This window comes from Rhinatrema bivittatum, chromosome 11, assembly GCF_901001135.1.
Source record: "Rhinatrema bivittatum chromosome 11, aRhiBiv1.1, whole genome shotgun sequence".
NCBI classification, from domain to species: Eukaryota; Metazoa; Chordata; class Amphibia; order Gymnophiona; family Rhinatrematidae; genus Rhinatrema; species Rhinatrema bivittatum.
In genome coordinates this window covers 90600412-90606542 of record NC_042625.1, presented here as the reverse complement: position 1 = coordinate 90606542, position 6131 = coordinate 90600412, and the positions used below count along the sequence as shown (strand labels likewise).

The 6131-nt window shown below is 46.2% G+C and overlaps 1 long non-coding RNA gene across 2 annotated transcripts; it reads right to left on the bottom strand.

Annotated features, from left to right (window-relative positions):
• Positions 1 to 470: 470 nt before the first annotated feature.
• On the bottom strand, positions 471 to 5891 carry LOC115100526. Of its 2 annotated transcripts, none has more exons than XR_003859127.1 (3): positions 4947 to 5891; positions 905 to 1082; positions 471 to 609 (listed from the first exon to the last, which is right to left on the bottom strand). It is a non-coding gene; the product is annotated as an uncharacterized LOC115100526 (long non-coding RNA). The 2 variants fall into 2 exon arrangements; XR_003859128.1 differs by having other exon boundaries at positions 5154 to 5891.
• Positions 5892 to 6131: the final 240 nt, after the last annotated feature.

Genomic DNA, 6131 nt, shown 5'->3' with positions numbered 1-6131 from the left:
TGGAGTGGACACTCTGAATCATGCATCATGCTTCCTCTCTGGCCACATTCAAACTCACCTTGTTAAGGCTGCTTTTAGCTCTACAATAAATGCACCTCTTATTTGTTATGTATGTTTGCCTTGACTAGACTATAAGCTCCACAGGGCAGGGACTGACTCCTTGGGCTATTTGCTCACACTACATTTGTCTCGTAGTAGTGGTTCTCTGGTACCTATTGCGTTGCCTCTTTTGCAGATGTCAGGGATTTAAGCTGTTAAAGGGATCCTCAGGGTTTGCAGGAGAGTTGACATTTCTTTTACAGTGCGAGATGACACATCCAGCTTGGTCCTGCTGAGCACCACAATCACTTGGCAACTGTAAAGACACATTCACCATTTGCAGTGTGGCGCACCAATACGCAGTCGCTTTCAAATTTCTATTAAAACTGATTGCCTCCTTCCCCTCAGCCCCCAGTAACGGAATTAAAAAAATGTGAGTCCTCATTAAAACGATGCAAACTTTATTATCAGGGGAGGGCTAGGGTTATCACGTGACTTCGTCACAAGAGAAATGCAGAGCCAGTCCTGGGTTTGCCAAATTGGAGCAATAGGCTTGTGGTTCCAGTTTGTCTAAATGTAAAATTAAATGATATCAGGGTTATAAATCCATAAACAGTAATACCTTTTACCAACACTGACAATTTCCTTTTAAATAAATGATTACAATCACATGAAACAGTCGGTTAGACTAACTGTCTAGTTAGTGGTTGTACTTTGAATTTAGGTTTTAGAATGAGGTTTAAGGTTTGGGGTTTAGGTTAAGATTTATTAACATTGCACACCCCCTCCCCAAAGCTCTGATCTAACCCGAAACCCAGTCAGTAGCTATAATAGTGGTGCCCAGAAGACGTCCGCCCCTGGTAACCTTCTGCCCTGTGGTCTCCATTCTGCAACCTTCCCGTAACATCTTCTCTCCGAGATTCCAGCCAGCTGAGGGGATACCGGGTTCTTTAGAATTTGACCTCTGTGCAGCACTTTTCCCCATGCCATGAAGTGTTTATTTTCATTCCTTTATATGCTGCTCTGCCCAGGATGCCTTAAGCCTGGAGGACCGGAGAAGGAAAGGTGAGCATTAGGATGGCTGAGATCTAGCACCTGGGCCATGCGAATAAGGTGGTCTTAAGGTCTGTCAGGATGGGGACCTCTTAGATGTCAGATCACAAGCTGTTCCAGGGCAAGGGGGTGAGAAGGCAGAAAAGCAACTGGAGTGAGGAAGGGGACAGGAGTCAGGGGTGGGCCCCACAGGAGCAGACTAAGAGAGAGAGCAAGGGAGTTACAGAGCAGCAGGCTAAGGCTGGGGGAATGAGCACCAAGCCACAGGTGCATTTTGCAGATAAAGGTCAATGTCGCTTGTTTTTTTTATTGAAAGGAAATGTCCCTAAAATGAGCCCATGAATATTTTATTCACAAATATTCAAAACAAAACAGAAATATTTCTTTCTCCAGGTAAATGCCTAATTGATTGAAAGACTAAAATAAATTTAAAAAAAAATCTCTTGTTCTGCACTGCTTTTGCATCTGAAGTTACAGTGCTCTCCCTTGAGACAGGCACGTAGAGCAGCAGGGTTAAAACAGAAGTTTCTTGTGTCACGTCTCAGCTGAACTAACCGCTAGACCCTAGTTCCTTTCTTCTCACGACCATACACATGTTCATAATTCAGAGGAAGAAAAATGAGCTTTCAGCCACTCTGCCATCTTTAATCGCTGAGCCTTAATGAAATTAAAGGTTGTCACCCATAATAGAGCTAGCTCATGTGTCCGCCTGCCCATCAGCTGGTTTGATTAATAAAATATGATATTTACTAGCCAGTAAAATTATTTTATGAACCACTATAAGGACAAAGAGTGCTCTGGCTGGCCTTCTGCTGGGATGAGACCCCTCACCTGTGGTCTGTCTTTAAGTCACTGGATGGCTCTTGTAATTTGAAAATGAGAGTTTACATAGAGTCTGAAGCTAAGGCCTGCAGCTCCCAAACCTGAGGAATCAGCTCGGTCCTCGTGGCTTACAAAAGGGATCTCTGGAAACAAAGCATTTTTCCCAGCAATTTGAGGGCTGTTGTGTCGTACGAGAGGACCATATGAGAGAGCCCTAAACTCTTGTTAGTAAGTTGAGTAAGTTGCCCATCTGTTTGTTGGGTCTGAATCCACAAAGATTCTGTCCCTGGACCAGACCTTTGTGAGTAAAGCAAACCAGACTTGGTAGTGAAACCCTTCTCATGTTCAAGTTCTTTGAAGTAACTGGACTTGTGTTTATGTTGAAACTTGCTTCATGTAAGCCAGGCAGGGCCGGTGCTTCCATCAGGCAAACCAGGCGGTGGCTGAGAGTGCCAAAATATTGAGGAGGCAAAATCCTGCCAGCGCAAGGCATAGAGGAATGATGTGCCAGATCTAATACTGCTAAAGAAGGGAGTGCTGTGCTGGAGCCACCGCCACTGCTAGGAGGGAGCGCTGAGCTGGAGCCACCGCCACTGGTAGGAGGGAGCGCTGAGCTGGAGCCACCGCCACTGGTACGAGGGAGCGCTGTGCTGGAGCCACCACCACTGCTAGGAGGAAGCACTGTGCTGGAGCCACCACCACTGCTACGAGGGAGCGCTGAGCTGGAGCCACCACCACTGGTAGGAGGGAGCGCTGAGCTGGAGCCACCGCCACTGGTAGGAGGGAGCGCTGTGCTGGAGCCACCGCCACTGGTAGGAGGGAGCGCTGTGCTGGAGCCACCGCCACTGGTAGGAGGGAGCGCTGAGCTGGAGCCACTGCCACTGGTACGAGAGATTACTGTGTTGGAGCTGCCGATAATTACGTTGGGTGTGCAATACCAAAAGTTCACCTTGAGTACCAAATACTCTTGCACTGGTCCTGAAGCCAGGACAGTACTGTTATGTTACTATTGGAATAAAGCCAAGTTTGAACCCTATAACCCTGTGGCTTGCATTAGCAGAGGCTCAAAACCTGACACCCACCAAGCCCTGCCTGACAAAATGGCAGCTTCTGTTTTAACGAAACTGAAAAAAAAAAAGAAACACACGCTCTAAGGTTTCTTTTGAAGCTCCAAAGTCATTTCCAAACACATAAAACCTTGAAGTATATCATATGCTTCAGATTGTACAGTAGTAACTTTCCACATCTGTTTGATGGGTATGGTTAGGCTTTTTTTGTGGGAACGAGGCACACACACACACACACACTTGGGTTTCTGGCCCAGTTTCTTGGCCCAGCATGTGTCTTTGTCCAGGCCCACAGTTTTCAGATCTTAAATCCACCTACTCTGACAGAAAACCAGAGACAGAGCCATGATACTCCCTGCAAGCATAAACCTCAGCCTATCTCTCTGCTCTATGCTTCTTGCAGACCCTGCTGCAAATTAGAAAGCCCACGGAGTTCAAATTTAAAAAATTCTACTGTTACAGCCTTATCCAATAATACATCCAGGGCAGACAGGGAAATGCAGATACACTTTTTTTTTTTTGACTGAATTAAATACTAAATCCAGAAAAAATACATTGATTGCATAGAGTAATCATGAGAAATATAATCAGAGTCTGAAGAGCCGAGACTCCTTGAATTTCATGGTGCTAATTCTGGGTGCATTATTGCTGTCAATGCCTTTTCTGCTTGGCCTGGCTGCTGAATCTGTTTCATCTTTTCTTGCTTTATGATGGGTCAGAGCTTGGCAGGAGGTGGGGGGAAAGAAGAAAGAAAGTTAACAGACCTCAGGGGCAGGCTCTTTGCTCCTGATTTAGCAAAGGTATTTTCCCATAGGCACAGAATGGGAACCGTTACTAAATCGGGCCCTATGTACTTGCCTATAAATATAATATTGGACAGTGGGCGCGGGGGAGGGGAGGAGGGGAGGGAGAATGAAGGATAGGGGAGGGGGGGTGGTAAAAAAGTCATGCCAACACTTTTTTAGGACCTCCAATGAACAGACTTCATTGAGACAGGAGCGCATGAGTCAAGGTCAAGAATGGGAAAGCTTTTGCAGGCTGGCCAACTGCAATGCCACTTTTTGCCCAACAGAGGGCCTCCAAGAGCAGTCATATTCATTAACTGCGCACTTTTCTAGGCTGCCATCTTTGTTTTCCTGTTTCAGCAAGGATGCACATATTTTTCTTCACTTCCTAATCCTATTTTTTTTTTGGTATTTGTATTTCAATGTCCACTAAGCATATTTACTAAAGATGGCCACCCATTTGGTTTCCCCCATACACACTTTCTCTTAGCAATGAAGGCTGAAAATGTTAAGAAGCTAAAAGGAGGAGCCATTCATACGGGCATTTCTTAAAAGAGGATGTTTAATCGTCCCGGTTTTAGTCAGGGTCCAAAGAGTTTGGTGTCTCCAATGGTGTTGGGCTTTGGGGCGTTTACCACCTGCCTGTCCGCTATGTTTCACAGGTTCTCTATCTCATCCTCTGCTCATAGCTCAGACCTGGCATTTGCTCTTAGACTAAGAAGCACACACGTGACTTTCAGGACAGCTCAGAAAGCCTCCAACACAAAGTCTGCACATAACTGTGCTTTGCTTCAACTGACTCTTCTTGTTGGCTTTGGATTGACCACACCCTAAGCAGCCGAAGTAAGAGAGGGGTTTGTGCCTTTTACCTCTAATTCTTTACATTACAATTCCAGCAGAAAAAATGAAAAGTAATAGCTTCCCGCGAAACAGAGTGAATGGTGAATTCAAACAGGTATTTGTGCTTTGGGTTCTGTATATGTAAATTAGATGAACATTTCCTGTTGAAAAGACTGATCCCTGGAGTGAACAGGCAAACGGGCCTGTTACTCCAGAAAAAGTCTTTGTTTGTTTACTTATCTATTTACATATTCTGCAAATTAGCATAAAACGAATACAATCGATCATGCAGATGAAAATTCTTACTGGTAAACCTGCTTTAAAAAAAGAAAAGTCTTACTCTTCTTCCTCTAGCTCAGCCAATGAAGCTCAATGCTTATAGCGCTGGCCAAAATACTCCCAAGCCCAGCGGAAGGATCGCTCCTGCCCGCTTACAAATCTGCCCTGAAGATCGCGTGCACAGGTTTGTAAATTCAAAAGCTTCAGCATCTGTAAGGTGACTCTCTCTGCCTAACCCTGGCATTATTGTAAAAACAAAGCTGGCCACCTCTAAGGAGAGCTTCAAGGATCCCCTCCACTCCGGATCAGAAGCCTGCAGGTCAGTTTCCTGGACCATTTCTGAAGTCAAGGCTTTCATGACCCGGGACTTCTGGAAAGGAGAAAGGGGCAAAATCCTGCCGCCCCTTTCGCACAAAAGTAATTTCAGTTTCTTGAGTTTTTGACCTTTGCTCTTTGGTTTATGAGCGGGGCGGTCACAGATAGAGAGGGGACTTCTCCTGAATCACGGCCCCAGGTTTTCAGCCCGGCTCCTCCTCGCCGGATGCTGGGGCAGATGCAGCACCGCCTGTAACCGAAGCCCTGCCCGGATTTTCCCTCTGGATAATGTTCTCAGTCACATCTGTGCCAATGCCTGACCCCGGTCCTAAATAGGGTGGAGAAATGGAGCAAGCATGGGTGGGGGGCACTGCTGGGGAGGAAACGTTCGTGGTTTTCTTCTTGACAGGAAATCCATGAACCTTACTCAGCCTGCCTCTGTTTTCTTCTTGCTTCACTGCTACTACAGCGGGGCTCACCCTGCCTTAAGAGAAATGCCGGGGGCGGACTGGCAGTGATCTGCCCCCCGGGCAATAAGGGTCATTGAGTCCTCCCATCCGGGGCTAGGGGAGAGTGCTATGGCCCTCGGGCACTGTCCTATTGAGTGCTTGCTCATTCCGGCCCTGGGCAGAACCTTTTGCAGCACCAGGACGTGCTGTCCCTTAGATCCAGTCTCGCATCCATTAATGAAGTGTTCATAGGGGCAGAAAACGTAATTGCATCCACCTTCCTCCCCCAGTATGAGTACTTTCCTGGGGGCGGAGCTTATCCAGTCACGAGGGGTGATACACTCTCCAGTATGGCACCCCCATTTGATATTTTTTCCTGTTAACTTTCTTGCATTGACGAAAGTAAACTTCTCTAAATTCCCATAATAGTAGGTGATATACAGTTATCTTACAAATTGTTTGCATCATCACAAAATGCAAAA